General features: G+C 53.1%; 1 long non-coding RNA gene across 1 annotated transcript in view; it reads right to left on the bottom strand.

The window, feature by feature from the left end:
• The window catches only part of LOC138473580 (uncharacterized), a 97,983-nt gene extending 85,667 nt beyond the window's left edge, over window positions 1–12,316 (bottom strand). Inside the window, exon 1 of the long non-coding RNA XR_011268796.1 lies at window positions 12,241–12,316. This is a non-coding gene — a long non-coding RNA (uncharacterized lncRNA). The remainder of the gene's footprint in view (window positions 1–12,240) is intronic.
• Between the last annotated feature and the right edge of the window lie 3,167 nt (window positions 12,317–15,483).

Raw genomic sequence — 15,483 nt, 5'->3', positions numbered from 1 at the left:
GTCCTCCTACCCCACCTTTACCCCCTACCAACTCAGAAACCCTGAAGGCCCCAAAAAATAACCAAGTAAAACAAGTCACAAAAAGTTCCCCCTCCCATACTGACCAGCAAACTCCCCCCACCACCTCAGTCAGCCTCTGCAACAATTCCGCCGATATCGGCCTCCTCTTATCCTTGTCCCTCTTACTCTCCCTAGCCCAACCTTCCAACATCCTATTTGCCATTTCCCCCCCACTTGGTTGAAAACCCCAAAACCATTTCCCATATAAAGAAATGCCTGCTAACTTCCCCACAATCGTTGCCTTTGACCACCCCCTGTCCATACACCTCAAGAGAAAATTCATAACATCATCTCTCCTCCTCTCTTCCGCGTCCCATCTACCCTTCCAACTACAAGCTCCCCCTCTAATAAAATCCTCCCAGGCCCTCCTATATGCCTCCTTAGATGCCGAGGCCAATGAACCCTCCACCAGTGCAAGCGCTCTTAGCTTCCTATCTTCCACAGCTCCTCCGGAATCTGTTGCCCCTCCTGCTCTGCATCTGGAGCCAATCCACGGAATTTCTGCCATTGAAAACGAGATAATGCATCAGCGATGCCATTATCTTTCCCCGGCACATGTGTTGCCTTAAACACCACATTCCATTCCATGCACCGCAGCACAAATTCTCTCATCAATCTCACCACCCTCTGATCCTTAGCTGACTGCCTATTCACCACATGAACTACGCATTCATTGTCAACATTAAGATTCACCTTCTTATTCTGAAAATCCTTCCCCCACAACTGCAATGCAACTAGAAGTGGAAAAAATTCAAGAAATGCTATAGTCCTTCCTTCCTTCAACCACCGTACTGGCCATTTCTCTGCACACCACTTTCCTCCCCAGAAAACTCCAAAACCTCCTGCTCCTGCTGCATCAGAAAATATCTGAACTTCCCAAGTCACCGGGTCTCCCTGCAACCACATTGTCACTCCGTTGAAATTCTCCAAAAAGCGCAACCAAATTCTGCAATCCTCCCTCACTGCCCCTGACACTCTTATTCGATGATGTGGGCACTTTGCTCCCGCCATAGCCCTCGCCATATTCCTGCAAAATGTTCGCCCTGGGGCCACCACCTTGCATGCAAAATTCAAATGCCCCACCAAACTCTGCATTTCAACCAGCATCATTTTCTTGGCCACCACCGCTTTTTCCAACAAAACCACCAATTTGCTCACCTTGTCGTGCGGCAAGCATAAGGTCATGGCCACTGAATCCAACTCAATTCCTAGAAATGTCAATACCACTGCCGGCCCCCTGTTTTATCTTCCGCTAAGGGCACCCCCAGCTCCTCCATCAGCTCCTGAAACAACTGTAGCATTTTTTTACACTCCTCCACTCTTTCTGCCCCGCTAATGAAAAGAAAATCATCCAAATAGTGCAGCACACTCTCCCAACCTGAACTAAATGAAAAGACCCACTGTAAGAAAGAGCTGAACCGCTCAAACAAAGCACAGGAAATTGCGCACCCCATTGGCAAGGCTTTGTCTATGTATATACCTTCCTCAAACTGCAATAAAAATCCTCCGGGTGCACCGGCAATAGCCTAAAGGCCGCCTTGATATCACACTTGGCCATGAAGGCCCCTCGCCCTTCCTTCCTTAATAGTTCCACCGCCTGGTCAACACTGGCATACACAACTCCGCACTCTTCCGGAGCAATAAAATCATTAACTGACATACCCTCCGGCCATGACAAATGATGTATCAGTCTGAACTCCCCTGGAGCTTTCTTCGGCACCACCCCCAAAGGTGATATTACTAAATCCCCCGGCAAGTCAACAAATGGGCCCACTATCCTTCCTGCCTCTATTTCTTTGGTCAATTTATGTCTCACCACGTCAACATTTTCTCTTGCTGACTTCAAATTTTCAGCCCCCCTGCGCACTCTTGGGCCCTGGTACCCTAATCTGAACCCCTGACCGAAACCCTCACTCAAGATCTTCGCCCCTTCTCTGTCCGGATAAAATTGTAACCATTTTTCGAGCACCCCTACTTTAATTGGAGTAAAAGCTTTTCCCCACAACCCCTCTACCTGTCCCCCTCCCCCTCCCCCTGTCCCCTTGCTGGAAACACTGCGTGAGAGGGTGTTTTCCACCACACTTGCTACACTCGTGCCTGAACCTACACAGGGTCCGTGCGCAGCCATCCTTATTATACCCCCAGCACGCTGCTGATGACTGCCCCCTACCTCCTCCCCCCGCCCCTTCGTGGGCGGGGCGACCAAGAAAGGGCTGGAAAGGTACGGGCAGCCCGCTCGCCGTGTGCAGCGTCGGGGCAGGCCTCGTTGGAGCCATCCATTGCAACCAAAGATCCATATCTATCTCCCCCCAGACCACCTGACTGTCCTCCGCCAATCTCGCTCTGAATTCCTCATCATACCTCACCCATGCAAAACCCCCAAAACTCGTGAAAGCCTTCCTAATAACATCCATATATTTAAGCAGAGCCACGCAACGCTCTGGAAATTTTTCACAATAAACGCTGGCATAAATGATAAATGCCAACGTCCAATTCTCAATAGTCACCGGGACCTTTGGGCGCGACGCCAGTTCCCTTTCTTCCTCTTTAGACCCCTCTTTTGCTCTCACTTCCCTATGCAGTAATTTGAACACATCTACAAACTCCCCTGCCTGAATCTTTTCTCTTGTCGTTGCCATCAAGTGTGCCCCCAATGGTTTTGTTATCCCCATGTACGGCAATTTTTTCTCCTTCCCTTTCACTTCATTCTCTTTTTTATTACCAGCTTGCACTTCAAGCACCAATGGCTCCATCGCCTTGTCCGTTTGGACCTCCACTGAGCACATGCTCTTTTCAAACCCCAAGGCTCCAATGGCCTGCACACCAGCTTCTTTTCTTACCCCATGCAAACTCGTCCCTTCATTCCCCGTCACCCTTCTCGTGACCCCTCTCTGCCATGCAGAGGACCATTCCCGTTCCTGCTCACCTCTTTCCACACCCGCCGTCTGTGGTCTGGCGTCCACCCCGATGCTCCTCATCTCCTTTCTTAGAGGGCTCCTACTGCGGGGACAAAACATGTCAACAGACTCACCCAGCCAATAATTTCCCCGACCCCTTACCCCCCTACCCCTCTGCCTTTCCATATCCCACATCAAACTTCTTTCCTCCTCCCCCCTTTCCCTTGCCGATCTATGACCCTCTGCCTCCCACTGCCCCACATATTCCTCCAAACCAACTTCATCATCCCTTATGTACCACTACTGATGCGAGCTTCTGCTCAAGTTGAGGCGATCTTCTTCTTCCGAGCCCGGGGCGTACGCCCCGTCACTCCTTTGACGTCTTCTCGGCGGGGCCGGGGGGACCGCTGCCTGGTCCTCTTCTCTTGGGCGAGGCGTTCCGTCCTCATTGCTAGGGGCCGTGCTGCACCCTCTAGGCTCACCTTGTGCCGATCCAGGTGGGGCCGTACTAAAACCCTCAACCTCACTCTGACCAGTGGGGGCTGCGCAGCGCCCTCCACCCTCCATCCTCCTACCCCTGGGGGCCGTTCCGCGCCCCACTCTACTTTCCTCCATTGATGGGGACCTCTCCCTCCTTCTCCCTCCTGCACTCTTCTGCAAATATTTTCCCCCTCTGCCCTGCCACCCCCCTCAGCACCCCCTCGCTCGGGTCCCCAAGAGCCCTCTCCATCTGCGTACTCCCTTCTTCCCTAGGGCTATTAACCACTCCCTCTCTCATAGGCTCCCCACCTGAAATCATCTCTCCCTCAGACGCTCTCCTGTCTATCTCCCTTCTCATCCTCCTTCCCCTGGATTCCCATACCTCCCCTCTCCCTGCCGCAGGGGTGCAAGCCACCACTGCCGCGAGAGCTCCATCTGCCGCTGCTCTCCGCTGCGGCCTCCCCCCACTTATCTCCCCCTCCCCCGTGCCCTCTCCCCCAGTGACCTCCCCAACTGCCCCTTCCAATTGGGCCCTAGATGCCCTACTAATTATCTCCAAAGCCTCCTTAAGAGCCTTGGCATCAACCGACCCCTTTCTATTGGCTCCCTGACCTACCATCATGCACTACTAATGACTTGTTTGTGCACCACAAATATATATATATACCCCCTTAAAATTGACCTAGCAAAACCTAAGCCCCCGAGCCGAAACTACCCGTGGGAATCTACAAAATAGAAACTGCTAACTTTGAACTAAGCCTTTTTTATTTTTTTTTTATTTTACCCCACTAAATACCCCCAAAATACTACCCTATCCCTTGTAGCCCCCCCGCCCAGGCAACCAAGTGCCCCCCGCTAACGAAAAAACCCCACCAAAATCAACCTCACCACAATAAATTACTGTTTCTCTCCCTGTCACACTGCCCCCTGGCGGCTAGAGAGCGCCACCGCACCTCGGGCCCACAAAAATGGACGAGGCCCCTTTAAGTAGGAGCGCTCTGCCCCCTCTGTCCTTCAACGGACACCGCACTCCCCGATCCCCTCTCCCTGAAGGCACAACACGGGACCTAGGATCCCGTATCCACCAAAATGATCCCTATCACACCCTCTCCTGAGCGGATGCCAATTCGAGGAAGCCCGATGCTTCCCAACACCCCGCCCCCCGCCGGCGAGCAACGGAGCACGGATGCTCTTACACTAACTTCCCCCCTGCGCGCCCACGGCAACCCGCGTCCTCGGACCAATAAAAACCCCCCCTACTGCTACGCGGACCGGGAGCTAGGGTAAGTAGCGGGGGTGTCTTATTTACGGCACCCCCAATAACCTTTCCCACAAAATTGTATATATCTGCTAATCTAATCTAAATATTATATATATATATATTATTTTTTTGCAAGCTATCTGACCGCCCACTTTACCAACACTACCCTCTAAATCACCCACCTCACCTTTTCTACCCCTCCACAATCCTAGGCCCATCTACACAGGGAAGGCTCGGGAGCAGGCGACCAGGACAATCTTCAAGCCCTAACCGTCGCCTGGCTCCCGAACCTTCCCTGAGCCCCTTAAATACCCCGGGAGGCACTCTGCCTCCCACGGCCACTCGCTGGCCGTGTGCAGCGCCAAAAATCTCACCGGGGGGAAACGCTGCGCGTTCCCCCCGCGGCCCCCCTTCTGCTCGGAGGCTGGGGTGGGGGTATCCATAGGAGAAAGGCCTGTGCTGTGAGGAGGGGGGGCCCCCACAGAGGGTCTACCTGCTCGGGGGTGTGGCTCTCTCCTACAAGCTCACTTTCTGCTCGGGGGCTGGGGTGGGGGTATCCATAGGAGAAAGGCCTGTGATATGAAGAGGGGGGGGCACAGAGGGTCTACCTTCTCGGGGATGTGGCTCTCTCCTACAAGCTCACTTTCTGGCCGGAGGCTGGGGTGGGGGTATCCATAGGAGAAAGGCCTGTGATATGAAGAGGGGGGCCCCCACAGAGGGTCTACCTGCTCGGGGGTGTGGCTCTCTCCTACAAGCTCACTTTCTGCTCGGGGGCTGGGGTGGGGGTATCCATAGGAGAAAGGCCTGTGATACGAAGAGGGGGGGCCCCCACAGAGGGTCTACCTGCTCGGGGGTGTGGCTCTCTCCTACAAGCTCACTTTCTGCTCGGGGGCATCCATAGGAGAAAGGCCTGTGATATGAAGAGGGGGGGCCCCCACAGAGGGTCTACCTGCTCGGGGGTGTGGCTCTCTCCTACAAGCTCACTTTCTGCTCGGGGGCTGGGGTGGGGGTATCCATAGGAGAAAGGCCTGTGATACGAAGAGGGGGGGGCCCCACAGAGGGTCTACCTGCTCGGGGGTGTGGCTCTCTCCTACAAGCTCACTTTCTGCTCGGGGGCTGGGGTGGGGGTATCCACAGGAGAAAGGCCTGTGCTGTGAGGAGGGGGGGCCCCCACAGAGGGTCTACCTGCTCGGGGGTGTGGCTCTCTCCTACAAGCTCACTTTCTGCTCGGGGGCTGGGGTGGGGGTATCCATAGGAGAAAGGCCTGTGATACGAAGAGGGGGGGGCCCCACAGAGGGTCTACCTGCTCGGGGGTGTGGCTCTCTCCTACAAGCTCACTTCTGCTCGGGGGCTGGGGTGGGGGTATCCATAGGAGAAAGGCCTGTGATATGAAGAGGGGGGGGGGCACAGAGGGTCTACCTGCTCGGGGGTGTCTCTCTCCTACAAGCTCACTTTCTGCTCGGGGGCTGGTGTGGGGGTATCCACAGGAGAAAGGCCTGTGCTGTGAGGAGGGGGGGCCCCCACAGAGGGTCTACCTGCTCGGGGGTGTGGCTCTCTCCTACAAGCTCACTTTCTGCTCGGGGGCTGGGGTGGGGGTATCCACAGGAGAAAGGCCTGTGCTGTGAGGAGGGGGGGCCCCCACAGAGGGTCTACCTGCTCGGGGCTGTCTCTCTCCTACAAGCTCACTTTCTGCTCGGGGGCTGGTGTGGGGGTATCCACAGGAGAAAGGCCGGTGATATGAAGAGGGGGGGGCCCACAGAGGGTCTACCTGCTCGGGGGTGTGGCTCTCCCCTACAAGCTCACTTTCTGCTCGGGGGCTGGGGTGGGGGTATCCACAGGAGAAAGGCCTGTGCTGTGAGGAGGGGGGGCCCCCACAGAGGGTCTACCTGCTCGGGGGTGTGGCTCTCTCCTACAAGCTCACTTTCTGCTTGGGGGCTGGGGTGGGGGTATCCATAGGAGAAAGGCCTGTGATATGAAGAGGGGGGGGGCACAGAGGGTCTACCTGCTCGGGGATGTGGCTCTCTCCTACAAGCTCACTTTCTGCTCGGGGGCTGGGGTGGGGGTATCCATAGGAGAAAGGCCTGTGCTGTGAGGAGGGGGGGCCCCCACAGAGGGTCTACCTGCTCGGGGGTGTGGCTCTCCCCTACAAGCTCACTTTCTGCTCGGGGGCATCCATAGGAGAAAGGCCTGTGATATGAAGAGGGGGGGCCCCCACAGAGGGTCTACCTGCTCGGGGGTGTGGCTCTCTCCTACAAGCTCACTTTCTGCTCGGGGGCTGGGGTGGGGGTATCCACAGGAGAAAGGCCTGTGCTGTGAGGAGGGGGGGCCCCCACAGAGGGTCTACCTGCTCGGGGGGGGGTGGCTCTCTCCTACAAGCTCACTTTCTGCTCGGGGGCTGGGGTGGGGGTATCCATAGGAGAAAGGCCTGTGATATGAAGAGGGGGGGCCCCACAGAGGGTCTACCTGCTCGGGGGTGTGGCTCTCCCCTACAAGCTCACTTTCTGCTCGGGGGCTGGGGTGGGGGTATCCATAGGAGAAAGGCCTGTGATACGAAGAGGGGGGGGCCCCACAGAGGGTCTACCTGCTCGGGGTGTGGCTCTCCCCTACAAGCTCACTTTCTGCTCGGGGGCTGGGGTGGGGGTATCCATAGGAGAAAGGCCTGTGATATGAAGAGGGGGGGGGGCCCACAGAGGGTCTACCTGCTCGGGGTGTGGCTCTCTCCTACAAGCTCACTTTCTGCTCGGGGGCTGGGGTGGGGGTATCCATAGGAGAAAGGCCTGTGATATGAAGAGGGGGGGGGGCCACAGAGGGTCTACCTGCTCGGGGTGTGGCTCTCTCCTACAAGCTCACTTTCTGCTCGGGGGCTGGGGTGGGGGTATCCACCGGAGATGGGCCTGCATTGCTCAGGGTTGACTGCTCACAGGGAGGGACCTTTCACAGGCGTCACTGCTCGCTTAGGAAGGGGGTTCTCTTCCTCATAGGGTGACAGTCTGGACGCAGAAGCTTTGCAATAGGTGCAAGGGCCGCATGTTCACCCTAGGGAGGGTGCCCCTGTGTTTGAGAAATGCATAAGGCAATCTCATGATTTGCTGTTTCAAACACCTGGGTAGTCAGTGCTGACTTTCCAAGGCGAGCTGGACGGTGCTGGCTCTTGTGGATCCTCCCTGACAATATTGTGAAGTCGTTGCAGATTCCAAGTAGTGTTTGCTTAAAGGAAGTCATGCAGGGTCACGCAGAGGTAGCAGCTGATTTAAAGTTTGCAGAAAGCAAACAGCTCCATGAGCTACTTTCTGCAGTTTCCACACTTGGTCCTTCTCTGAATGCCTCAGAAGAGTCTAATGGCCACCAAGGTGGTGGGGGTGGAGGGACACGCGGTGGGAAGTACTCTTACGACCCCCATCACGGCCGCAGGATCGCAGCACAGTGCAAGGGGGCGAGCAGGAGCGGCGGGGGCCAGAAGAAGAAGCTGCATGAGTCCCCAGAGTCAGAAACGCCAGACCCAGAAGAGCTCGGTGCCTATGTCGCCTGTGAGATAGGCGCGGCATGGCGGAGATAGGCGCGGCATGGCGGAGATAGGCGCGGCATGGCGGAGATAGGCGCGGCATGGCGGAGGACGGCATCTGGATATGTGGAGCTGAACGTCGCACATCGTGCCAGGCATGACCATGCATAGATGCCATTAGCTGGTATTGGCTGGCTGCAACATGTGAGGCTGCACTTGGCCTATGAAGGCAACACCTAAACATGTGACCCCACACCTTTCATCCAGTGACTGTACCATGCACATGATGCATTAAATGGCATCCAAGGGTATCATTTATACATTTGAGCTTGCAGTTGGCGTGTGATGACAGCACATGGTTCATATCTTGTCACAGGTGGCTTAAAGAATATTCCAACGCTCAAGGCTTTTTAGTGACATCTTTAAGAGACCCACAGTTGCCCCCCTCTCTCTCTCTCTCTCTCTCTCTCTCTCTCTCTCATCTATAAAAGCATCTCCTCCCTAACCCGGGCGTGCCTAAACCCCAGGTTAATATACACTGATTGTTGTTCCCGACTGTCTAGGTTCTATCTGAAACTGGAGGTGAGGATCTAAAGCCAACATGCCTTCCCTTACTAGACTCCCTCAGGGACTTCTCAGACTCTCCCTGCTCTAGCCAGTGCTTAGTGATCTAATGGGGTGAAGGATTGTGCATTTCAGACACTGTCCAACCCTGTCTCCCCTCTAGCACAGTCATGTACTACTTTCCCTCTCACTTCCTCATGTTCTTCTCTTGCTACACTTTGACCTCCAACTGCACTCTCCTCTACTACTACTACTCCCTCTGTCTTCCTCCTCTGTCCCTCCGATATCCCTCATTCCATTCCTAAGCTTCACCCCCACCCTTTGATCTTCCTACCTTATCCATGAAAATACTACTCCCTCCGTCACACTACAACTCCCTCCTCTACACTGCAACACCCCCACACTACAACTCCCTCCTCCATACTCCACCTCCCTCTCCCACAACTCCCTCTACACTCTACAGTTTCCTCCTCTCCACTACAACGCCACCCTCCACACTACAAGTCCCTCCTACACACTACAAATCCCTCCTCCACACAACAGTTACGACTCCACCCCTTCCTCCTTACACCCACACAGACACTTCGGATACACTTCCTCCACATTGTCTCCTGGCCACACTTGTTACCCTTTAACTCACACTCACAACTCAGTACTAGTTGCACTCACTGACCTATTGCCTCACCTGCTCCATAAATCGCCTCCACACTCTGCTACTCCTTCCTTCCTCATGCTGGCCTCTTGCCTCCCCCTCTGAACTCACCTGAACAACCCACAACTTCCTGTTTCCTAATGCCCGTTTTTACGCTCCCCCTCCTCCTGCCATTGGTTCACTTGCCCGGTCCAATCTGACCGTGCTTTCCCCGGGGAGGTGTTGCAAGCAGCACAGATACCAAATAGTGTGTAAAGGCCGAGCCCTTTTCTTTGCGCTCGCTAGCCCGCTGTGGAATATTGATGGTGGCAGGGATAACATAACGTCGATGTTCGTCTTAGGGGACTTGGCTCTGGGCTCCTCTGAGGTAAGGGTTGGCACTGTGGGGATCTGCACCCCTGGTTTAGGCCTGGTGCTCTAGGTGGCTGATGGATGCCAGAGAGTGTGGGTTGCTGATGCTGGGGAGCATTGCATGGTTTGCTTGCTCTCTTTCTCGAATCGGTGGCTTTTCACTGAAGGCGTCTGACCGAGATTGGGTCCCGGGTCTCTAGTCTTTTCATGCTGGTAGCATGTAGCACTGGAGGGCTGCTCACTCCCTGCCGGCTGTCGCCTAGGTACTGATGGTTGTTTGGAGGCATGCTGTGAAACAACGAGGTACTGCAGAAATCCAGCCTGGTACAAGAGGACGCAGGAATTGGGATCCTCTCAGCTGCCTCCTTCCTCTGGGGTAGGAGTGGCTCTGGATGTCTCCCTGGAAGGTCTCCCCCCCCCCCCTCCGAGCTGAGAGGGGTTCTCATCCCCTCTTGACAAGGTCAGGGTGCTGCCCTTCTCACTCATGGTAACACCTGGACATGTAAGGTTGTACCATACACATGACAACTATACCAGGTATAAGGGGCATTGATAGCCATAGGATGGCTTCATCGTTAAATCTTACATATGAGACTTCATTTTGCATATGGTGACTATGTCCGGTATATGAGGCATTCGAAGGCTTCCCTGAGACATTCTAGTCTGCCCTCATGAGAGCGCCTGTGCATGTGAGACTGTGCCTTACATGCAGTGATTACAGCGTGTGCATAAGGCGTTAACGGCATAAGATAGCAATTAATGCAACCCCGCCCATACCCTCCACTATGAAGACCTTCAGTCATTTAAAATCCCTCTTAAAAACCATCATCTCTCCATAGGTTGACACAACCTATCCAACCGCATCTGCCTCCCACTCTAATCACCCCTCCCCCTCCCTTACATCACTCTACATGTCTGTAAGCAATCTTGTGATTTTACCACTGTTGTCATATATGATCCTATAAGACTATTCCTACGATTACTGAGCATCATCCTGTGTTCATGTTTACTACTAATGTTGTGCAGATACTATGTTGTATGTCTGTCTTGATTCCTTTGCCTGTTCTCCTGATTTCACCCGGCCCACCACCATACACTGCCATTATGTCAACCCCTCGTTTATGGCATTGTTATGAACACTGTAATGAACATGTTGTACAGCATTTCTGAATGAAATGAACCCCCACTCTCAAATACATACAAAAGGGTCTGGGGTGGGACTTGGTTTATCATGGCAGCACTTTGTGAGGATCGTATGACAATATCTGGCATGTGAGGCTATGACTGACCTGTGATGCAGGACTCGAGAATAGGCGAGAGCTCTTGGCATATGTTGGAAGCACCTGGGAATGCAGGGCTGTATTTTGCATCTGATGGCTGAATCTGGCCTCTGATGCAATACCTGGTTGAAGATAGCAGCACCTCGCTACACGCAACGACACTGGTATATGAAGGCAGTGCACCAAATCTAGTTTGCGTCAGTCTAGAGTACTCCTGAAATCACCAGAACCCAGCTAAAACCTAACAAGTCACCCCCCTGGGTCAAATGTGGGTCGTTAATCAAATATCCTTTTTACTGCACTATTGGTAACTATTACGTGTAAATCATATGCTTATTTACGTTGGTCGTGTCCCTCATCATGGTCAAAGCTCACGTGAAGCTACTTCCAATGATGCCATCATGGTTGAAGGTCAATTTGATGTAGTTTTCCGTGATGTCATGAGGCAGTTGATGTCATTTCTGCTACTCCTGGGGAATGTCTCTCAAAAGATCAGACCAGTAAAAAAGTGTCGAGGATGTGCTTTTCTAAATGCATATAATTGAAAGAATCCACAGATCGTCTTGATTCATAAGGATGACCCGCACATTACTGGGGGCTCCAGACCCTTTACATACACTAGTTTTACTCTCTCTATATGCAATTGCCTCTAGGCTTGTGCCAGGAACGCATTTTACAGTGATGACCCCTCAAAGTGCCTCCCTTGTGAAATGTGTAAAAAGAAAAAACACATTTCTGTCCCAGTTTGAGGGATAGAATGCAAGTGGGAAATCAATCCTGCAGTCCCATTTTTTAAAATAAAATGCACGAAATGTTCGGGCCTTCTCCTGCATTGCACATCCCTCTCTACCCATCTCAAACTGCAATGAGAAATGACTGTGTTTGTTCCTCATTTTAAAGCATATCCCGTTATGAATTACTCCACTTTAAAATGTGCGTCCTAGCCTCCTTCCTTCCATTGCTTTGTGCAATTGGGCTTGGAGGGGGCAGAGGGAGCGCTCGATTGGGCTCTTAACCGGTTTCTGTAGTATTCTAGTAGTTATCTTATATGGCTGTGGCTCCCCGCCTGCGCATGATGTAGAATGTTGTGTTTGGAATAGTCGGGACGGAGCTTAGTAGAGGATGTGTGCGAGTCGCAGTGCGGGGCGCCGGGCTTCTTATGTTATGTAAATAAACATACTTTATCCTCTTACCTCGTTTGTGGATACTTCAGTTGGCGACGAGGATGAGCCCGGTGTAACATCGAATTCTGCTCATCGTCGAAAAATGCTTAGGCTGCTACTGCGCATGCGTGAATTTCGATGGCAAAGCAAAATCCGACGGTACTGTAACGTCGGATTTTGCTTACCCGTCAGAAAATGCTTTCTGGTCAGCGGGGCAGGGGCAGGTGCAGCGGGGCAGGGGCAGGTGCAGCGGGGCAAGGGGCAGCTGTACATTAACCCTATTAACCCTATGTTTATGTTTCCACAGGGCATATTATTTATTTTAACCCTATGTTGTGCAGGGCAGTGCATTAACCCGTCAGAAAATGCTTTCTGCTGTCAGAAAATGCTTTCTGGACTACGGGGCAGGGGCAGTGGGGCAAGGGGCAGGGGCAGCTGTACATTAACCCTATTAACCCTATGTTTCCACAGGGCATATTATTTATTTTAACCCTATGTTGTGCAGGGCAGTGCATTAACCCGTCAGAAAATGCTTTCTGCTGTCAGAAAATGCTTTCTGGACTACGGGGCAGGGGCAGCGGGGCAAGGGGCAGGGGCAGCTGTACATTAACCCTATTAACCCTATGTTTCCACAGGGCATATTATTTATTTTAACCCTATGTTGTGCAGGGCAGTGCATTAACCCGTCAGAAAATGCTTTCTGCTTTCAGAAAATGCTTTCTGGACTACGGGGCAGGGGCAGCGGGGCAAGGGGCAGGGGCAGCTGTACATTAACCCTATTAACCCTATGTTTCCACAGGGCATATTATTTATTTTAACCCTATGTTGTGCAGGGCAGTGCATTAACCCGTCAGAAAATGCTTTCTGCTGTCAGAAAATGCTTTCTGGTCTACGGGGCAGCGGCAGGGGCATCAGGGACAGGGGCAAGGGCCAGCTGTACATTAACCCTATTAACCCTATGTTTCCACAGGGCATATTATTTATTTTAACCCTATGTTGTGCATGGCAGTGCATTAACCCGTCAGAAAATGCTTTCTGCTGTCAGAAAATGCTTTCTGGTCTACGGGGCAGGGGCAGCGGGGCAAGGGGCAGGGGCAGCTGTACATTAACCCTATTAACCCTATGTTTCCACAGGGCATATTATTTATTTTAACCCTATGTTGTGCAGGGCAGTGCATTAACCAGTCAGAAAATGCTTTCTGCTGTCAGAAAATGCTTTCTGGTCTACGGGGCAGCGGCAGGGGCAGCGGGGACAGGGGCAAGGGGCAGCTGTACATTAACCCTATTAACCCTATGTTTCCACAGGGCATATTATTTATTTTAACCCTATGTTGTGCAGGGCAGTGCATTAACCCGTCAGAAAATGCTTTCTGCTTTCAGAAAATGCTTTCTGGACTACGGGGCAGGGGCAGCAGGGCAAGGGGCAGGGGCAGCTGTACATTAACCCTATTAACCCTATGTTTCCACAGGGCATATTATTTATTTTAACCCTATGTTGTGCAGGGCAGTGCAGCCTAGCATTAACCAGTCAGAAAATGCTTGCCAACCATATGTTGTACGGAGCAGTCAGCATTAACCCTATGTTAGCAAGCGTGAACTCCATGCCCTGGTGCAACGCGTGGGCAACTTGGAGAGTAGGGCGGAGGAGGCAGAAGGGCGCGCCCGGAGGAACAACATTCGTATCGTAGGCCTGCCGGAGGGAACTGAGGGCCACAATCCAACAGAATTTATCGAAAACATGCTACTGCAGGAGATCACGGGAGGCACCCTGTCGCAAGGTTTTGCGGTTGAGAGAGCGCACAGGGCCTTAACTAGGAAGCCACCACCGGGAAACCCGCCCAGGCCAGTGATAGCTAAGATCCTTAATTACCGGGACCGAGAAAGGATCCTTGAACACTTCCGCAAGGGAGGCACAATACAACGAGGAGCGGCGAATATAACGGCCTATCCCGACTACACCCTGCAGGTACAGCGCAGTCGTATGAACTTCGGAACGGTGAAGAGGAGATTGCGGGAAGCGGGGCTTAAATACATGTTGCTCTATCCGGCCAAACTGAAGGTTTTCTTTCAGAGCAAGCTACTGTTCTTTGTCACCCCGGAGGATGCTATGGAGTGGTTGGATGCACACAACTGCCCTCAGGAGTCAGATGTTCAGACGGCCGGTGGAAAATAAAGGACGAGATAAGTAACGCTGTAGGCCCGGTCGGGTCATGAACATTGGGACTAGATTATAGTCACTGAACTCGCTTGAGAACATGCGCGCGTCAGGGGTTATGAAACGTGGTCCTTGCGCGGACATGGTTGCGAAGTTGTGGAGCCGCCTGAAGCCACCCTTCACACCCCCTTTTTGTGTTTAGTTTAGTCACTGTTAGTAGGGTGACACCCTGTCGGGTTCTCTATTTGGGTTTCCAAGGAGGACCGAACACAGGGATGCCTGAGATCCAGGGATGGAGCTGGGCAGTGGTTGGGGGTAGGGGTTTGGGGGGGAGTTTTAGTTTTTGTATGAGCCTGGGGGTGAAACCGGGAGTGGGTGTTCGCAAAGTGGGGAGGGATTGCCTCGGATGGGGGGAGGAAATTACTGATAGGCCATGGGAGACCTCAGGATATTAACGTGGAACGTTAGGGGGCTTAACAGTTATCTCAAGCGAAATAAAGTCATGTTGTATCTCAAGAGGCAGAAGATAGACGTAGCCCTGCTACAGGAGACACATCTAAAGCGAGAGAAACTGGAGCTGGTAGGGAGGAAGTGGAAGGGAACAGTGGTAGGATCAACGTACTCCGCCTATGCCAGAGGAGTGCTGGTGTGGGTGGCGCCACACGTCCCATTCAAGCTAATTGAGGAGGTTGTGGAGGAGGATGGGAGGTTGGTTATGGTGAGGGGGCTGGTAGAGAACAAAGTAGTGTGCATTGTAAATACATACGCGCCTAACCAGGAAACGGCGACATATTTTAGGACGCTGTGCACCAAGCTCAGTGTTGGGATGGGGGGCACGGTGATATGGGGTGGTGACTTTAATTGCGTGTTGAACCCCAAGGAGGATAGGTCGGATGACAAGATGGCTAGGCCCGGTCCGGCGGCTAGGGTATTGCAGACGCTGCTGGCGGATTTTGGCCTAGTTGATGTGTGGAGAGCGAAACACCCGAGCGCGAGGCAATACTCGCACTATTCGGCTCCGCATCTACTGCACACGAGGCTTGATTACTTTTTCACTACGCCAGACATAGTCGCGGAGTGCGACCATATAGAATATAGGGCGAGGGTCCTCTCTGACC

The sequence above is a fragment of the Ambystoma mexicanum genome, chromosome 8, assembly GCF_040938575.1.
Source record: "Ambystoma mexicanum isolate Mex_15411 chromosome 8, UKY_AmexF1_1, whole genome shotgun sequence".
NCBI classification, from domain to species: domain Eukaryota; kingdom Metazoa; phylum Chordata; class Amphibia; order Caudata; family Ambystomatidae; genus Ambystoma; species Ambystoma mexicanum.
This window is presented reverse-complemented; position numbering and strand designations above follow the sequence as displayed.